At 42.2% G+C, this 20,816-nt stretch overlaps 1 long non-coding RNA gene across 1 annotated transcript in view; it reads right to left on the bottom strand.

Annotated features, from left to right (window-relative positions):
- Nucleotides 1-5,951: 5,951 nt before the first annotated feature.
- LOC125458125 (uncharacterized) overlaps nt 5,952-20,816 on the bottom strand; it is a 77,621-nt gene continuing 62,756 nt past the window's right edge. The window contains exons 2-3 of the long non-coding RNA XR_007248767.2: nt 13,856-13,926; nt 5,952-6,182 (exon numbers count right to left, since the gene is read on the bottom strand). This is a non-coding gene — a long non-coding RNA (uncharacterized LOC125458125). The remainder of the gene's footprint in view (nt 6,183-13,855; nt 13,927-20,816) is intronic.

Genomic DNA, 20,816 nt, shown 5'->3' with positions numbered 1-20,816 from the left:
TCTCTCTCTCTCTCCCCGTGTGCAGTGGCTCTCTCATGCACTTACCGACTTGTCTTGTTGTTGGTGACAGCCCCAGCGGCTCTCAGCCAATCCGCGTTCGCTCCGATCCCCTCTCTCTCTCCCCCCCCCCCCCCCCCCCCGTTACAAGTGGCCAGCAGCAGGCGCGAGCCGCCGCTGCCGCGAGCTGCTACCCCCCCCGCAAACCCCCAACAGTCCTCTCGAGCTCCAGCCGCCGTCTCCCAACGGTCAGTAGTTTCTTAGCGCCACCACTGCACCCACAACACCCCAGTTACACACACGGCTCCCTGTGCATTGCAAATAAATCATGTCAAACATTGATAGTATTTTCCCCTTCTACGACTACCATCATCATCAGCAAACACCCCCCCCCCCACCAAAACCCCGATCCACCTACTTACTTGCTTTACCCCCCTCAATTCGCGCCACTGTGCGTCACTTCCGCCATCTTAGTTTTCACCCCAGACACTGATGACTTTCTGTAAATTGTTTTTCTACAATGGCGTGAGCCAAAGGCGATCGTGTAAAGTGTGTGTTTTCCCAAAACCCCCTACCCCACCACCGACCTAATTGATATGCTGGGCCGTCGTGTTGCACGATGGAGGGAGCACCCTTTCACCACAGGGGGTTGCCTGCCATTGTAGGTTCTGACATGTCTGTGCCTCCATTTTCCTCCCGTGATCATATTTAATAACGTGCATGTCACCTTTTGACTTCCATTGGCCGCTCACATTTTAAGAGCCTTGTGTCTGTCAGTTCCTGTTAGCAGCAGGCTCGAGCCAATCTGCCCCTTCGTCTGTTGAAATGCCAAAATCGTGCAAATAAAGGGCTCGACTACATAGGCAATACAAATGGCACCCTGAGGGACTGAGCCATTTTATTTTGGCTTGATCACTGTTCCTTTAAACTCAAAGCAATCCGGCCACAGTGACACGTTTAAAGTGCCGACTGAGGCGTCAGGTCGGCTGCAGAGTTTGGAAAGAATATAACATAATGTGATAATTGAGTGTCCACGGGTTAGAATGCGATATGTGAAATAATAAAAATGAGACAGGATGTAGGGAGTCTCATCTGTCCCTGGGGTTTGTTCGAGGGTAAGGTTTTCGAGAGGCTGCTAGGCGGTACGGGGTTTAGGAGTGCGGGGAGTGTAAATCAAGAGTTCATGTCTGAACGAAACAAAATGGATGAGTTAAGCTTCTGATTTACACATAAACTATACTAGAACAAAATAACTGCATTTGATGCACATATTTGCATTACTGAACCCTGATGGCCCCTCATTCCTCTAATTATTTTATAGATGCTTTATATTTCTGATATTAGCGAGCTCTTTGGAAATGAGAACCTCATTTTCGTTTTTGAAGACTTGCAACTAATTAATAATCGTTGTATCTTTTTTAATCATTTTGGCTCTTTTTGGCTGAAAGGAAAACCCATCAAAAGACAACCCTCGCTGCGCAAAGAAAAACAGCGTTTTATATTTTAAAGATGTGCTACGCAACATAAATGTATTTCCTTTTCTCTTCCTTTCCACATGCAATCAGCCCATAATCTTCGAGCTTCGGTACAGTTTGGCGTATATTGTACTCGGCCAGGACCGGCAAGTTCAGTAGACTCGATCACGCTAGGTGCATTTTGTTTTCATAAGATTTAACTTTTTTTTCGGCAGCAGGTTTTTATTTTCAAGTTTGATCCTTTGATGTTAAAAATGGCACGGAACTTTGGAATGCAAACGCTTGTGTCAAACGTGTGCTGTAACATAATAATTCGTTAAGCCACATGATATATAATTTTATCCCGTCCTGAGTTGACTGCAATTTAGTTGACAAAATGGACGAAGGGGAAATACCAATAAGTCTGATGTACAAATTCAGATCGTCAGACATCTCTGTTTGTAACCTTGGGTAGGCAACATCCACATGTTATGCAGTTATATTCCAACCTGACCTCTTTTCTGCAATTACGTCTAAATATATTAGATTTAGCTTTTTTTTGGTACTGGAATGCACGCGCCAAACAACAACATCGCCTTGCATTTATGTAGCCCCTTTTACGATAAATCGCCCCAAAGTGCTTCACGGGAATACTGTCAAATAATCTTTGACATTAGAACCAAGGAGAAAGAAAGGATGATGACGGCTCGAAAGTCTAAAGACTGAATTAATGCCAAACTTCTGGACAAATGGCACATGCAGAATCTTCTCCTTGAGAAAATTCCTTCAAGTTAGAAAAACTGAACATAAAACTGGGCCATATCAACTCCAACTTTGTCCTTTGCAAAATTATGTTGAACTGCAGCTGTAAAACATTTACGAATGGAGGGATGTGGAGATCTAGTCATTTAAAGTGTGAAGATAATGACTTAATATCATCCCATAATGACTAATATTTATTCCAATGTCATGCAAATTAGTTAGTGAGATGGCTGCATATATTCCACAGACTACACAGAAAGACACTTACTGCATAGGTAGAACACATGGCTACAGCAAGTGAGCCAGCACACTAAGAGCAATTGCATTTCTCCAAACATCCACCTTTTCATTTAGAAATAAAAATATTGTATGCATTATCATTTGTACTTACAAACTATGCACGTTGTCTGATATGGCCCCAAACAATACTATGTTTTACTAGCAAAACAGTGTGCTACCTTTATTCAATTCCATTTTTATCTTTTGTATTAATTATATACTATTTAGTAACATATATGGCGTGCATAGTCTTTAAAGTGTGGTATCCTAATGGTACGGGTGCACGTTGTCATTGGCTGCTCAGTTGGCACTCCTTATTCCTAGTTTGATGTTCTTTCTCTGGAGGGTGTTCCTTGGTAAGTGCTGTTGCTATGGTAACATATTGCTGATCCATTTCAATTGCCAAGCAATGGTAGATATCTCATACTTATAGCGGTACTGTACTCTGTGCAGGTGGTGAATTCACATCTTCTTGATCAGCTGCCTGCAGCGGAGGCACAGCTCTCTAGTTATCTCTACTTGTCTGTAGTTTTGAGAATATATCTAATCATTAACATTCACCACATTCAATCAAGGTGCTAACTGCTTGACACAGTTCCAAAATTTCCACATGGGCTGACTCTTATTGAAAGCATTGAATGTTTGCACTCTGGCTCCACTGTGTTCAGCTCTGTGAATGATTTGGTTGTTTTATCAAAGTGAAATTCAGCTTTCTGTAGTTTCACCTTGATTTTGTCACTCATGCCACTACTTCTGGACTGTATTGACTGAAATGGGAAGAATGTGCTGGTAATCAAGCCTTACTGCTCCATGAATCACACTGTTAGTATCAATGTTTTGATTGAAAATTGTCAATTGTTTCCCTTTTGAACTAGTATCCTGAATAAAAGAGACGTTCACCTGGCTTCTGTAATAAACTCAAAATAATCAGTTTATTATAAAACATAGTTCACTCTTAAAAACAAGTGCCAAACCTGTTATCATCCGGAATTAGAACTATATCTCCTTTTAATCCCAATTCAAACACAATTACAACAACATAACAGACAGCAAAAACTTTGCAGAAATGATGTTTTAAAAAGGACAAATTATAAAACACACACTTGGCCCATGGTCTTAAAACTAAAAGAAAGAATTTGATGAATTCTTATAATCTAACAGGATTTTCATTATCAAAATTGGTGAAAAATCTTCCAAACAAACTTCAAATTGACAGAAATTGAACTAGTTTGAAATCTTCGGGTAGAAGTCACTGTTAAGCTTCTTAGGGTTTACAAGATATCCAAAATAATGAGATGTAGAAACTTTTTCAGGCTCCCCAGTATTTCAAAGAGATGTGCAAATTACAACTTTGGGGACTTTCCTCCTTGTGACTCCTTAGGTTTATGATACAGAAACCAAGTCCAGAAATGGTTGCTCAACAGCCATCAGCACAGGCCTCATAGTCTCTTTCATAGACAGCCTTTCCAACAATTAAGGACAATAAACTCTCCATCTTGTCTCCCTAAAAGCTTTGTTTGGTTATGTTACCATAGCCATTTGACCTTCTATAATCTATAAGCAACCTTTCTATCTGACTTGGCATTATGTAGAAATGAGATATGATGTTGAATTTCCAAATACCTTATGAAAAGCCTGAAATCTTCACTTGTGAATTGTGGACCTTTTTTAGTCATCTCACTGTCTAGAATTCTACAGTCTCAGGGGGGGTCATTGACATAAGCTGGTTTAACTCCCAGCAATCAGAATACTAGTCAACACAGGTAATGAAATCAGTTCCTGCAAGAGTGAAGATGTCCACTCCAAGCTTCATCATCATCTGACTGACATGTCATGTGTCATAAATGGGTATTTAGCTTGCACAGTTTGGCATTCATTACAAGCACTGTATGCCTGAGGTGGACCTTAATCTCATTGCTCATGTTTGGTCAGTAGAACGCTTCTCTTGCCTTCCTCATATGAGGCTCAATTCCTTAGTGATTTATGTTGATGCACTTTAGTATCTCTTTTCTCAACTCTTTTGGGATTTACATTCTATTTCCACTTATTCAAGATTCCACTTAGGCAATCACTTCATCTTTAAATGACTAGTACTCTCATAGCAACAGGTATTTCCTGATGTTTTCAGGTAATCGTTTCATCACTACTGTCTGCAGTACTTAGAGAGTTGTACCTTCTTGCATAGTTTGCTTGATTTGAACACAATGCTCGCCTTTCAGATTCAGTGCTCCTTCTGCATTGATCACTTCCGGGCATGTCAAGCTATTGCTGTTCATTGAATCTGGAGGATTTCCCACTGTCTTAGCATCCTCAGTTTTCTTCACAGTGAATGCTGTTCTTAACAGCAAGTGAGCAATTCGCGTCTGTTTCCCTTGGTTGTATGTCACACCCAGTTGGCATATCTTTGCAATCTGAGGAATATTCTTTGCAGACATTTTGGAGCAGTTTGAAGCGAATTGAGTAGGATGCTTTAAAGCGGCTTGTGGTCAGATTCCTATGTTGTTTGTCCCAAGTATTGATTAAAATGCTCACAGGCAAGGACAATACTCAAGCATCTTTCTCAATCTGTGCACAGTGCTGTTTAGATTGCGATAATATCCTCAAAGCAAATGCAATGGGCTACCTTGCAGCACAAGGTTGCTCTAAGTTCTGTCTCTCAGCCATCTTTTGCAAGGTGACTTCATCATTTACATGGTAGTACATCACTAGTTTGATTCAACTGAAAGCTGCTTCTTGCTTTGTAAGAACACCATTGCACGTCCCTAGCAGCAGGCTTACAGAGAGGTTCATTATCTGATGATAAATTAGGCAATGACTTTGTTAAATAGTTCACAAATCCAACAAAATATTACACTGCTTTTATATCTGTTGATCATCTATCTTCTGGCCTTGATCCTTCTGCTCACTCTTCTGCAAATATTTCTTCTCTTTTCCCCAAAATCTTGTTTGCATTTGGTCTAGAACATCTTCCATTATAATGCAACATCTCATCTGCTGTCCCACTTATATGCTTAGATGTTGACCAACTACTTCAGAGCTTCTGCACATATAAATAGTTTTATTGAAAGTTTCTCTTCTCTCAGCAGACATGCTCTCGTGGCAAGGTATCTTGTGCATAAGGCAATCCTACCTGTGATCAGATTTCTTACATTTACCAAAATTCAGCACTCAGAAAGATGTATCAGTATGAGTACATTCAGATCTTTCCTGTAGTGCTGATGTTGAACAAATACAGTTTAAAAGGAATAATAATAATATGTGGTTCATTGCAAGGCCTGCAAAATCTCCCCCGTCTATGTTATGCTCCTCAGTGAGATCTAGGTTGCAATACAGCTTGTAATACTATTTCACCAGCACTGATGCAAGAGTTTCAACTCATATGCTTAGGTTTATTTTTATTATTTTTGTTGCTGTTTGTAGTTTTGCTAGTGAGAACGGAGGATTTCCAATTCACCCGATATCTCCTTTCATTTCTACAACAGAAGGGAGTACAAACTGCATAGTCATTTTGACTCAGTCAGTAATTCAGAATTGCAGATTGTCTTTATTTAAACTTGTTTTCTTGCTGCTTCTTTCAATAACTGGTTCTCTTTCAGCTATGGAAGTCGACATATTTTCAGTTACTCCACTTTGACACCATGTTCCAAGTCACCTGTGTCTTGTGTAGTCACATACGGGTTTTCCCACAAACTGCAAAGAACATACAGCAGAGATAAAGGTCACATGACTACAACGGCCGGCCACTACGTGGAGTATAATTGCATTTCTCCAAACATAGTAACAGTGTTATACAACAAGTAATCCAAAGGCCTACACTAATGTTTCAATTAATTAATAAGTCCGAAATAAAATTTTCGTCACTTTAATAATGATCATGAAATGACCTAATTATGCTGAAATTCTGGTTCAATGAGGCTCCTCCGGGATGGAAATCTGCCATCCCCATCCTGTCTGACCTAAACTCCAAATCCAAAGCCATGAAATTAATTCTAAAGTACTATCCAATATGGCTTAGCAAACCACTCAGTTCTATCAAAATTCAGCAAAAAAGACCTTTTAGGGTAAGTGTACCTACACCACATTGATTGCAGGAGTTCAAGAAGGGGATTTGTTATCATTTTCTCAAGGGAATTTGGGTATAAGCAATATGCTGGCCTTGTCTGTGAAACCCATAAGCCAAAAGTGACGATAATGAGTTAAATGAAACATGCTGACCTAACCAAACTGGCATTTATTCTGCATGATATTGAGATGTGGTGACCATCACTCTCCTTCAATCATAATTGTAAATGTATAAAAGTATCTGATACTTAATGCAGAATTCCATATTTATGTATGCTGCTAACATCTTTTTGTTTCTTTATTCATTCATGGGATGATGGCATTGCTGGTTAGGCATTATTCATTGTCCATCTCTAATCGCCCAGAGGGCAGTTACAAGTCAACCACATTGCTGCGGGTCTGGAGTCACACGTAGGCCAGACCAGGTAAAGATGGCAGTTTCCTTCCCTAAAGGACATCAGTGAACTAGATGGGTTTTTCCCAACAATTGGCAATGGATTCATGGTCATCATTAGACTCTTAGTTCCAGATATTTATTGAATTCAAATTTCACCATCTACTGTGGTGAGATTTGAACCCGGGTCCCCGGAACATTATCTGAATCTCTGGATTAACAGTCCGGTGATAATACCACTAGGCCATCGCCTTCCCATCTACTCTCAATTAAAAAGTATAAAATATAAATTGTATGGTGTTGTGTGCCTCCGTGTAGAGATCCATTACAGGGACCATTCCCAATGTTTCACTGTGATTTGGGAGTTGGATGAATTTATAATATGAAAAATGTATTTCTGAATATAAAGCATTAAAGCTTACAAGACTTGCTCCCCAGTTTCACATTTAACAACATCCTGGTAGATTATCTTTCTGTGCAAACCTACACCGTATATGTCAATGGATTTCAATGGCTGAACCTGAAATTATATTGAGTCCTACATTTTTTAGGTTGAATCCTACATTTATTGGCTAAGCAACTGTTTTGTTGAGTTTCATGAGGGTTTCTCTCTGTGAGTTTTCTTCGTATATCTTATCAAACTCACCACATTATTTACCTAGAGATAATGGGAACTGCAGATGCTGGAGAATCCAAGATAACAAAGTGTGAAGCTGGATGAACACAGCAGGCCCAGCAGCATCTCAAGAGCACAAAAGCTGACGTTTCGGGCCTAGACCCTTCATCAGAGAAGGGGATTGGGAGAGGATTCTGAAATAAATAGGGAGAGAGGGGGAGGCGGACCAAAGATGGATTAAGGAGAAGATAGGCAGAGAGGAAAGTATAGGTGGGGAGGGGATAGGTCAGTCCGGGGAGGACGGACAGGTCAAGGACGTGGGATGAGGTTAGTAGGTGGGAAATGGAGGTGCGGCTTGAGGTGGGAGGAGGGGATAGGTGAGAGGAAGAACATGTTAGGGAGACGGGGATGAGCTGGGCTGGTTTTGGGAAGCAGTGGGGGGAGGGAGGAGGGGACGAGCTGGGCTGGTTTTGGGAAGCCATGGGGGGAGGGAGGAGGGGACGAACAGAACTGCAGTGCAGGCCATGACATTTGACTATGCCAGCCAGGCCTGGGGTTACCACTTAGCTGAGTGCAGTCTCATCCATCATGAGGAATGCACAGTAGGAAGCAGATCAGCCACTTTCTCCACTCCACCAATGTAAATGCCACCATCTTCTCTTCAATACCTCACACTCACTGTGTCTCTGCTACTGAATGCCGTCCCACCGTAGATCATACCCTACCACTCTAACTATTGCCTGAAACATCTTTCACTCTGTGTCACCCACCCCGACCCTTGACAGCACTAAACCTACATGTTCCCTGCACTGCCTATTCATTCGCTTGGCACCCCTCTCTACCTGCACATAAACTAACAGCTGTGCCTTCCATTTTAATATTTGCTTTTGTCTGATTCCAGGAGGAAAATAGCCCACAATAGGGCAGAAAGAGTTTATCATTTTACTTCTCACTTCTTATGTGGAGAGGGTCCTGACTCTGATTACCACATGCAGCTGACTGACTGGACTGGTATCGGAGGCTGCCCTTACTGAGCAGGGATCCTTTGACCAATGGCTATCTTTGCATTCTAAACAGCCTGGACATACAGCCTGGTCCATCCATGATCTGGGAAAGTATCCCTCAGCGCAAAGTATCCTTGCTGCAGCATTACAATGATAGTTGATGATGCCCACAAGTGCAGGGTTGAAGTATAGAAATATACTATAAGGGGATTGGAGATGCACCATGATGGTTCTTAGGGGCTGGCACATGTCAGGTGCCAATGTCCATGAATGTGGGGTCCATGTGGCCAGTGCCCATGGAGCATACACTGAGATGTTTGTGCCCAGTTTCCAACATGTAGTTCTTTCAGAGCAAGTAATGAGTGAAATCCACTAGGTGCTTGCTGTCATTTACGTGCGAAGTTTTTCCAGCATCAAGTGTGTTTGGTGAGCTTGATCAGATGGGCTGCTGAATATCAACGAGACAATTTGGGCTCTGAAGAAGGCAAATAACAAGCAAAAATCCTCCTTTTCCATGGGGAATCTGGGGTGGAGAGTACTGCATGCAGCAGTCCCATGCACCTGTAGTTTGAGTCATTTCATCAGGTGCCAGAAGATGTGTGGCTTTCATGGCTTGGAGGAAACTGTGTTCCACATTTATGTCATGTGTTCCCATTTCAAGCCCTTCTTTAGTTTTTTTGAAGGGGCTTCTCCTTAAGTTTTGGCTGCACTCCAGCCTCATGGTCACAATCCAGTGCAGGGAAGAATGGACCAGTCGAGGAGTATTCTTGTGGGTCTGCTCCTAGGCCCAGCCAAGGTGGCCATCAACAGGTCCGGGCAGCGGGCTGCGGAGGGGCTTGTCATTCCTGTCTGCCCCTCTTTAATGGTTATGACTGCACTGGGGTGTTCTGTACAGGGAACATGCAGAGCTCACTGGCACAGTGAAGGCCTTTAGAGACTGGTGTGCACTGCAGGGGCTGGAGTGCTTCATCGGCCCAGACAATGTCGTTTTGATCTGATAAATTTCTGTTTAGCTCTGTAAGTTTCCATTTAACTTTCTCATTTGTGTTTTATTTTAATCTAGTGCCCCTGCGGGGGATACTTCACTATTATTTATTTTCAGACTCCTGAAAAGAATCGAGAGAGATTTATCCTATATTTTAGCCCTAGCTGTCCCTGCCTTGGGAGTGCTTGATACAAAAGATGTTGAGGGGACTTTGTATTTGGTTTTTAAAACAAATAGAACAGGCAAAAATGCTCTCCTATCAACAGGTCTAACATTTGGCCCGGTTCACTGCCAAGCACCAAATCCAAAGTGGCCTCTCCTCGTGTTGGTCTATCTACATACTGTGTCAGGAATCCTTCCTGAACACACTGGACAAAATCTGCTCCAGCTAAACTATTACAACTAAAATGTCTCCAATCAATATTTGGAAAGTTGAAGTCACCCATGACTACAACCCTGTGACTTCTGCATCTTTCCAGTATCTGCCTCCCAATCCGCTCTTCTACTTCTCTGCAACTATTAGGGGGTCTGTAAAACAAACCCCAACAAAGTGACTGCTCCTTTCTTGTTCCTGACCTCAACCCAAACTGACTCTGTAGACATATCGTTCTCAAACTGCCTTTCAGTAGCTGCTATACTTGCCCTGACTAGCAATGCCACTCCCCCACCTCTTTTTCCACCCTCCCTATTTCTTTTAAAGCATCTAAATCCTGGAACTTCCGATAACCATTCCTCCATTCCTCTCCCTGAGTTACCCAATTTTCTGTAATGGCCACACCATCTTAGTTCCAAGTACCAGCCCATGCTGTAAGTTCATCCGCTTTATTTCTGATACTTCTAGCGTTGAATTATGCACAACTCAAACCATCTCGGTGTTAGCAATTACACTCCATCGACCGCATTTCTTTATAAGCCACCTCATTCCCTGTTTTTTCTGTCGGAAGGCCGAATACCTCATCCTCTGAATTACAAATCCGGTTCCCCGCCCCCTGCCAAACTAGTTTAAACCATCTCGTACAGCTGTAGCAAACCTCCCTCCCAAGATATTTGTGCCCTCCTAGTTCAGGTGCAACCCATCCTTACCGTACAGGTCCCACCTTCCCCAGAATGTGCTCCAATTATCCACATAATGGAAGCCCTCCCTCCTACACCAGCCTTGTAGTCACGTGTTTAGCTGCGCTCTCTCCCTATTTCTTACTTCATTATCACGTGGCACTGGTAGTAATCCAGAGATAACTACCCTGTTTGTCTTGGACTTCAGCTTCCAACCTAACTCCCTGTACTCGTTTTTCACATTCTCAGTCCTTTTTATACCAATGTCATTGGTACCGATGTGTACCATGGCTGCTGGCTGCTCACCGTCCCCCTTAAAGATCTTGAAGACACGATCCGAGACATCACGGACCCTGGCACCTGGCAGGCAACATACCACCCTTTCAACTCATTCATGTCCACAGAACTGCCTGTCTGTGCCTCTTACTATTGAGTCCCCCACTACAATTTCTCTCCTGTTCTCCCACCTTCCCTTCTTTGCCACAGGATCAGGCTCAGTGCCAGAGGCCTGTCCGCTATGGCCTTCCCCTGGTAGGTCATCCTCCCCAACAGTATCCAAAATGGTCTACTTATTATTGAGGGGAACGGCCACAGGGGTCCCCTGCACTGTCTGCCTATTCCCTTTTCACTTCCTGACAGTCACCTTTTTTCTGTACCTCGGGTGTGACCACCTCCCTGTAACCACTCTCTATCATCTCGTAAGCGTCCCAAATGATCCAGAGTTCATCCAGCTCCGGTTCCCTAACACGGTTTTTGTGGAGCTGGAGTTGGGTGCGCTTCTCCCACGTGAAGTCAGAGGGGACACCAGCAGTGACCCTTACCTCCCACATCCTGCAAGAGGAGCATGCAACTGCCCTAGCTTCCACTCCCTCTACTCTAGATTTCCAGAAGAAGAATAAAGCACTTGACCTTAAATGAAACAAATTACCTTATTCAAACAAAAACAGAGCATGCTGGAGAAACTCAACAAGTCAGGCAGCATCTGTGAAGAAAAAACAAAACAAATGTTTCAAATCCAGTGAGCCTTCTTCAGGACTGCAAAACCCTAGTTCTGAAGAGTCACTGGATTTGAAATGTTAACTCTATTTTCACTTCATAGATATTGCTAGAGTTACTGAGTTTCTCCAGAAATTTCTGTTTTTGGTTGTTTCCAATCTCCATCATCTGTAGTTCTTTGTTTTATTATGTCAAATTACTGCATATTTAGTTGGTTTGGTATTTTTAAGATCTAGCTGTGCATTTATTGACTGCTGTAAGTATCTAGGTAACACTAATAATTATGCTTCATAGGAAATCTATTAGTTTTATACAACATCCAATAATGTGCTCTCCAAATGAGAGTTATTTCTTATATTCTTGGAATTTGCTAAACATTTCTGTTTAATTTATTTATTGCTTGATTCTGCATATTCTGATCTCTCAGCATCTACCCTGTCAATTTCCCTTAGGATTTTATATATTCCATTAAGATCACCCCTCATTCATCTAAATTCCATTGGATACAGGTCCAAACTGTCAGTCGTTCCTCACAGGGCAATCCGTTTATCACAGCAATCACTTGAACTAATGTCCGTGAACTGTTTCTAACTGCATAAAATCCTTTGTCATGTGGAGACACAAAAACTGTACACAGTACTTCACATGTCACCTCCCCAATGCCCTGTACAATTTTACAAAATGTCCCAGGCCTAAATTCTATTCCCTTTGCAATAATGTCAATATTCAATTTGCTTTCCTAATCACTTGCTGTACCTGCATATTAACCTATAGTTATTTGTCTGCGAGGACATCCAAATCTCTCTGCTGAATTTTGCAGTATTTCTCCATATGAATAAAATACTGCTTTTCTAATTTTGCTGCAAAAGTGGATGAGTTCACACTTCGTCATAATATACTCCATCTGCCAAATTCTTGCCAATGCATATAGCCTCTCTAAATTCCCTTGTAAACCCTTTACATTCTCATTAAAATTTACTTTCCTATATATCTTTAAGTCATCAATGAATTTAGCAACCATGCTTTTGGCCCCTTCATCCAAGCCATTTATATGGGTCATAAGAAGCTGAGGTTGTATCATCCTCATGGCACTTCACTGATACAACTTGCCAAAATGGAAATGACGCATTTATCACTATTCTCTGCTTCCTGTTAGCCAAATGCTCCCCTAGCAAAGATAATATGATAAGATAATATTTTCATCATTCTTACAAGACACTGGTCTATTTTTCTCAGTCTCTATCTGCCTCTGTTCAGAGCAATCAACATTGGCACATGTCAGCATTGGTATTTGTGATTAGAAAAATGATAACCCGCAAAACTGTCCTGAACATATGGGTCATGATTCATTTTTCTTCTCCAGTTTTCTGTTCTTCTGCATTGAAGGCTTTGGTTCATACTTCTGTACAGAGCTGCTCATTGGCTCGCATTTATTTTATGTTCTTTAACAATCGGAAATAATTGTTAAGATCATCAGTTCTTTCCATCTTTAAAATTTGAGTGGGCCTCCACTTTGTCAACTAGGAAATGCATTTTAGTATTTTAAATGAAATATTAAACCAAGGTCCTGCCTCTCTCCAAGTGGGTGTAAAAATTACACAGCAGCATTTGAAAAGTAAGCAGAGAAATTCTCCCTGCTGTCCTAATATTTATTTCTCAATTGATGTCACTAGAAAGAGAATACCTTGTCAATTATTTCATTACGATATGTAGGAACTTGCTGTGTTCAAATTGGTTACTACATTTCCTACATTACAACAGTGACTACACAGTAAAGGTACTTAACTGACTGTAGGGTGCTTTGGCACATCCAGAGGTTCGCAAGACACTGTTTTACTGCAAGTGTGACTTTTCCATTAGCCCTAAGCAACATAGACTCAAAATGCACCAAGCTGATCTTGCATTCTGTACTGTTCTCCATTGCAGTGACAGTAAACTCTACAATTGGTTTCGTAAACAAGAACAAGCAGGATTTCAGTTCCTGATTATTTTTCACTGACCTCTTGCTGGAAATTATGCATGGACATTAGGTAAAAATGGATTTGGATGAGTGGGGATACTGTCTGTTTTTTTGTAGCTAAGTTGTGTAATGATTGTAATGAGGTCAGCCAGGTGGAATATAAGTCCCCTGATTGGACCAGATTAACAGCTCCAATCAGGGAACCCAGACTGGGAGATAAAAGCAGGAATGTCAGACATCCTGGTACTCTGAGAGTTGGATCTGATGAAGATGGATCAGTGCGAAGGACTTACCATGTGTAAATAAAGGGTGACTTGGTGACAGGATACCTGCCTCTGTCGAGTAATTTCGAGTCGCACATTTTCTGTGAATACATACACAAACAAAGATACTTGAGTAATGCATAGGAGGGCTGATGGCACCAGTGAAATTGAAGCACAAAATGAATCAGTAACTGTAGTAGTAATGGAGAATAAGTAGAAAGAACTGGAGAAAATATGAATGGTGATCCAGGACGTAAGAGTTTGTTTTAACTTCACGTTTTTGAATGGTCTTTGTAGCAGCTACTTTGTTGTCTTTACTTCCTGTTTCATTTGAATTTATTTATGTGATGTCATTGTTAACCGTATCTTTTATTGACCATCCATTGAGAAGGTAGTATTGAGCTGCCTACTTGAACTGCAGTCTGTGTAGTTTGGGTACAGTTCTACTGGCGAGGTAACATTTTGACCAAAGAGAAATGACACTATATTTTCAAGTCGGGATGATGTGTGTGGAGGGAAATCTACACATAGTAGTACCCTCATGTAACTGTTGCTTTTATTCTTCTCAATGGTGTAGTTCACAGATTTGGAAAGTGCTGTCCAATAATCCTTGGCAAATTACTGTAGTCTCTTTCAGACAGTCCACAGTACAGCCAAGCAGCAGGGAGCAATGACTGTTTAAGATGAATGAGGCGTTAATCAAACTGTTTTGTCCTGTACAGTATCTAAGCTTTAGGTTACTAAGAGAGCTGGGTGAGCCTAACTGGTTTTGGTTGGGTAATAGTGATTTATCTCATTTTCTAAAGATGTGATTGTAATAACAAAAGAAGGATGGCTGGGTCTCAGCACACTGAAGGCTGTGAAGATTATATCTTTCTTTTTCTGTATTTTTGATTGATTGTAAAATGGGAAAGGGACTGTTTTTAAAATCAAGGATTGTGGAAGGGTCTTCTGTACTTCTTAAAAGCCAGCTGTCGTCACTTCTTGTAAGCACTGATTACATTGTTGTTTATTTAACCAGTGAGGGATGTTTAGTTGCAAACAAACTGGCATCGGGGAGTGTGTACAAAACGAGATTCAGCTCGCAGCAAGTAAGTCATTGTCCTGTGGAGTTAGTCAAGATTGTGCTCAGTTCTGTTTGCCTTGGGCATAGGGACCATAAAATTAATTTCAATGACTCCTGGAGGTGTACTGGCAACCAGGCATCCCATTTGCTGGGGTGAAGTCACCTCTCCGTTTGCCAAAGTATGCCTCCCACAGTTTCTACAGTAGTCATTAATGTAAGCAGCCATCTCTGACAAATAACACTGATCTCAGGCAGCAACAGTCATCTTTTCAATGCTCAGTATCCCACTTGAACATGAACTACAACCAACAGTTAACACTTAAAGTTGTCAGGAAGGATGAGTTACTTCACCAATTTCTCATTGTCATGAAGTAGCTGATAGAGGACTCCATCTTTCTCCCTGATCCTCTTCCAGCACCTAAACAATTTTCATGTCTGTTTAGTCTCCCATAGCTAGCATCAGGTTGATGAATCTTAGGCCTTCTAATGATGATGCAGTCAGCTCATGTTTGTGTCAATCAGCTGAAACTGTCTAAGTCCGTCTTTCGGGATAAATGGTAAAGTTTAAATCATACTTTACAGATCTGAAGCTGGGTTGAATCTTATTTGTAAGTACATCAGTGATATTCCACTAAATCTCAGACTGAATGCCGTAAGGAATATTGCTTTTGACTAAGGGTATAGTATCAGTGTACTACAGGATTTAAATCCATGAAGAAGATATTCTTTATTCCACTGACATGAGGAGTTAACAGATATGGAGGGAAATAAACCAGAAAAACAGAATATTAACATGGAAATACACCTGTAATTCACATCTGGTTCTCCCATTCTCCATGAGGCCTTCTTTCTTACAAGGACAGCCTTCCATGGAGAAACCACTCAACTGCTCGAGCTCCCCTTCTTGGTGCCTTCCTTCGCCATCATCAGCTGCAGCTGAAGGCCACATTGCAAAGTGTCACATTTTATCAGCGGTAGGCAGGAATATGGAGTGATTAGAATAGCCATGAGCTTGAATGGCTCAAGGACCAAGTGACCTAACCTTGTTCTTGACTGATAGAATTAGAATTAGCTTTTATTGTTACATGTAGGAATGCAGTGAAAAGTTTACAAGTTACCACTTACTGCGCCATCTTAGGTACACATGTATCTCGGCACAGAATCTTGGTACAAAGCCGAAAAATAAACGCAGCAAGTTAAGAAGTTAAACACTACAGTCCTTCTGAGTAAAGCGTAGAAAAACAAAGAAACATCACAGTTGGTAAGTGTCTGGTCATGCAGGGCTCTCACTCCTCACAAAGGCTTGATCTCATTCTCACCACCGCCTCAGCCTGCCTGCTCCCACTCTCGCCATCAGCCCCTGGGACTGCCTGCTCCCTCACTTGCCACCAGTCCCTGGGGCCGCCTGCTCCCACTCTCGCCACCGGCCTCTAGGGCTGCCTCCTCCCACTCTCACCACCGGCCCTTGGGGCTGCCTGCTCCTGTTGTCATCGCTTTGGGCTGCCTTCTCCCACTCTCACTGCCCACTCCCAGTATGTTCATATGTATTAGCTAAAGGGTGTCACTGAGTAAAGATTAAGGATTGAACTTGCTAATGTAAAAGAAATGTTAAGAAGGTGTCAGATTTCCGAACTGAAGTCACCAGTTTCAGACAGTTGCACCAAAAAATGTGTTTCCTGCAAAAACTAATTGGGGATCCTTGAAAAGGGTTGGCTAGTGGTATATGAGGAGTCATAAGAACATGAAAAGTGCTTTTTGTTTTGTTTTGGTTGCTTTGAGATTCACTGAAGGTACAAACTGCATAAAATCTATCATACAGATACAAGCCTGCTTATGTATGTTATTGAAATGGCGTATAGTATGATATTCTATGGTCTGAGTGAATAATAAATGAGTGAATTATAAATTTCTTTTTATCCAAATCAGCTGATTTTCCATTCAGCCTCCACTTCCTCCTGGGTTACAAGGCAATGTCCCGTAGCCTGGATGTAGCCTGTGGCTGAGATAATGGGAACTGCAGATGCTGGAGAATCCAAGGTAATAAAATGTGAGGCTGGATGAACACAGCAGGCCAAGCAGCATCTCAGGAGCACAAAAGCTGACGTTTCGGGCCTAGACCCTTCATCAGAGAGGGGGATGAGGTGAGGGTTCTGGAATAAATAGGGAGAGAGGGGGAGGCGGACCGAAGATGGAGAGAAAAGAAGATAGGTGGAGAGAGTATAGGCAGGGAGGTAGGGAGGGGATAGGTCAGTCCAGGGAAGACGGACAGGTCAAGGAGGTGGGATGAGGTTAGTAGGTAGATGGGGATGCGGCTTGGGGTGGGAGGAAGGGATGGGTGAGAGGAAGAACAGGTTAGGGAGGCAGAGACAGGTTGGACTGGTTTTGGGATGCAGTGGGTGGAGGGGAAGAGCTGGGCTGGTTGTGTGGTGCTGTGGGGGGAGGGGACGAACTGGGCTGGTTTAGGGATGCGGTGGGGGAAGGGGAGATTTTGAAACTGGTGAGGTCCACATTGATACCATTAGGCTGCAGGGTTCCCAAGTGGAATATGAGTTGCTGTTCCTGCAACCTATGGGTGGCATCATTGTGGCACTGCAGGAGGCCCATGATGGACATGTCATCTAAAGAATGGGAGGGGGAGTGGAAATGGTTTGCGACTGGGAGGTGCGGTTGTTTGTTGCGAACTGAGCAGTGGTGTTCTGCAAAGCGGTCCCCAAGCCTCCGCTTGGTTTCCCCAATGTAGAGGAAGCCACACCGGGTACAGTGGATGCAGTATACCACATTGGCGGATGTGCAGGTGAACCACTGCTTAATGTGGAATGTCATCTTGGGACCTGGGATAGGGGTGAGGGAGGAGGTGTGGGGGCAAGTGTAGCATTTCCTGCGGTTGCAGGGGAAGGTGCCGGGTGTGGTGGGGTTGGAGGGCAGTGTGGAGCAAACAAGGGAATCACGGAGAGAGTGGTCTCTCCGGAAAGCAGACAGGGGTGGGGATGGAAAAATGTCGTGGGTGGTGGGGTCGGATTGTAGATGGCGGAAGTGTCGGAGGATGATGCGTTGTATCCCTCACACCCCGCCCCCGCCACAACCGCCCTAAGAGGATCCCCCTCATTCTCACACACCAGCCCACCAACCTCCGGATATCTTGTAGCCTGTAGCTGTCCAGATTGGCTTTGAGGCCTTCCACTCCTGACCTCCTCCACCCTCCACTATCTCAGTAATGATGGCCGGCTGCAAGAAGCTTTTCTTATTTTTGGATTTGAAGATGTTGAAGAGACGGTGCCCTCTCCTTTACTTAACTGCTATGACTTCCTGCTGTTGATTTCAAGCTGGACACACTTTATGAGCCTATCTGATGCCTTTAATTCAATAGTGAGTCAGCCAATTAGCCATTGATGGGCAAACAGAGGGAAAATAACATTTTCTAACACATTGTAGGAGTCTGATCTAGTTTGAGTCAGACAGTGGAAAATCCAGACTTAATGTTTATTACAATGTTAAAAGAATCACATTCAAGGAGAAAAAGTGTATTGACAAAAGTAGTGTAACTACTGCAACCCCTTATCTCAAAGTGACCATTCTTCATTCTATACTGACATTAAGAAAGAAGATAATGGCAGAGTGACACATTAGCTGGCTTAATACTACTGGTAGTTCAGTCAGGCAAATTTTAACTATACCAATTTTAGGGCTGCAAAAACAGAACAAAATATTATGACAACAACTTGCATTTATATTGTGAATTCAATGTAGTAAAACATCCCAACCATTCCACAGATGCCTTATCAAACAAAATTTGATACTGAGCCCCTGTATGAGTTACCAGGACAAGTGACTAAAAATTTGGTCAAAGTGGTTAGCTACAAGGAGAATGTTAAAGGAGGAGATGGAGGTGGTAAGTCAGATAATTTGAAGGTAACAGTTCCAGAGCTTGGGCAGCTAAAATCACAGTTACCAATTATGAAATAATTACAGTTGGGGCTCAAGAAGATGCCTGAATAAAGAAATGCTCAAGTCTTAGGAAGATAAGGTTACAGAGATCAAAAACATGGGCAATATCGTGAAGGGATTTGAAATCAAGGATAAGAATTTTAAATTAGAAATATTGCCAGGCTAGAAGTCCATATTGGTCAGCGATCATGGGGACAATTGAATTGGGTTGAGGTGCGACAGAATCAGGCAGAAGACCTTTGGAGGATGGAGGGTGAGAGGCTGACCTTACGACAGTTTAAATAAGCAAATCTTCAGAATTCTTGAGGTATCAAAGGCATAGATGAGGGTTTGGTTTCGGATGAGTAGATACAGGAGCTGCCATTGGCAATGTTACAAAGGTAGAAGTCAGTACTGGAATAAATATTCTCAAATTCAATGTATGGTGAACAAAGACGCCAAGGTTGCAAATGACTCAGCCTCTGTCAGTGCGCTGGGAGAGGGATCAAGTTGATTTTGAGGGGACAAAGTTTGACTATTGAGACTCAGGTCAAAAAATGGCTTTGGACTTTTCAGTATCTAGTTTGATACAACTTCTGCTTTTCCAGTATAAGACGATACATCAAAGTAACATGTTAAATCGTAGAGAAGGTGTGGTTGATTTAAAAGTGGGTTTAAATAAGGAGCCTGACTTACTTTTGGATAATCTTGCCATAAGGCAGCATATAGATTAGAAATAACAGTAATGCCAAAATAGATCCCTAACAGACTTTATAGGTAATGGTACTGGAACACAAAGAGACAGTAATGTGGGGATTCCCTGGCTATGACTGGATTTATATGAATGGAATCATGAGGAAAATCACACCCAGCTGAATAACTGAGAAGTGCTGGAAAAGGAGGATGTAATTCATTATGAAAAGGTTTGAAAATGGGTTAACACATGGACTGTCATTTGTCACTTTGATAGTAGTTGTTTCATTGCTGTGCCAGAGGTGGAAGCATGTCTGGAGGGTTCCAAACATAGAGCTGTGGGTAAGATGGGTATGGATGTGAGAGATGACAATACATAATTTGATTTTTAATTGCTTTCTGAAATGACCCAGCAAGTCAGTCAGTTGTATAAATTTTGGGGACTTGTTAAAATTGGGAGAACTATCCACAATCTGATATCTTCAGACTCACAGAATCATACCTTTCAATGTCCCAAATTCCTCCATCTTAATTTTCAGATATGACCCACTTACAGGACAAGCCCATCAAAGTGGCAAACACTGGGTAGGGAACTCTGAACCTGGAGCCTGAAGAAAGTTTTTTGGTATCAAGTTCAACATGGATGGGGAAACCTTGGCTAAGAACTACCTATTGCCTCCCTCAGCTGATAAATTCGTGTTTCTCAATTTCTCAGAATCTGAAAGAAGCACGAAGTGTAGCAAGAGCACAGATAGTGCTCTGGGTGAGATCACTGTCCATCACTAAGACTGGCTCATTGATACCAATATTTAGTGAGTTAATCAAGGCCTGAATGATATGCCTGTCAGCATAGGCCTACACTTGTCCTAACCTTGTCCTCATCAATTTGACCAAATTCTGTCCAAGACATCATTGGACACACAGTCTATGTGGTGATTTAATTCCTTCTCTACAATGAGGATACCTCATTGTGTTGCATAGCACTGCCACTGTACTACTGGGATTGATTAGATCAGGTCTACCAGCTCAAAACTGGATATCTTTGAAATATTGTGAGTCATCAGCAGAATTATATTCCACCAGAATTAGGACTGAGCTGTCATGGACTTTAACTTTACTTTTACCATCAAACCAGGGGATCAACCATGGTTCAACTAGGAATGTAGGAAAGCAAGTAAGGAGCAGCAACAGATGAACCCAAAAGGGAGGTGCCAACCTGACTAAGCTTTGATACTACATGCATGCAAAGCAGTACGCTATGGACAGAACTGAGTAATTCCACACTGATGCTTTGCAGTCCTGCCACAT

Source organism: Stegostoma tigrinum, chromosome 13, assembly GCF_030684315.1.
Source record: "Stegostoma tigrinum isolate sSteTig4 chromosome 13, sSteTig4.hap1, whole genome shotgun sequence".
Classification (NCBI taxonomy): domain Eukaryota; kingdom Metazoa; phylum Chordata; class Chondrichthyes; order Orectolobiformes; family Stegostomatidae; genus Stegostoma; species Stegostoma tigrinum.
The sequence above is the reverse complement of the archived record's forward strand: the minus strand, read 5'-3'. Positions and strand labels throughout refer to the sequence as shown.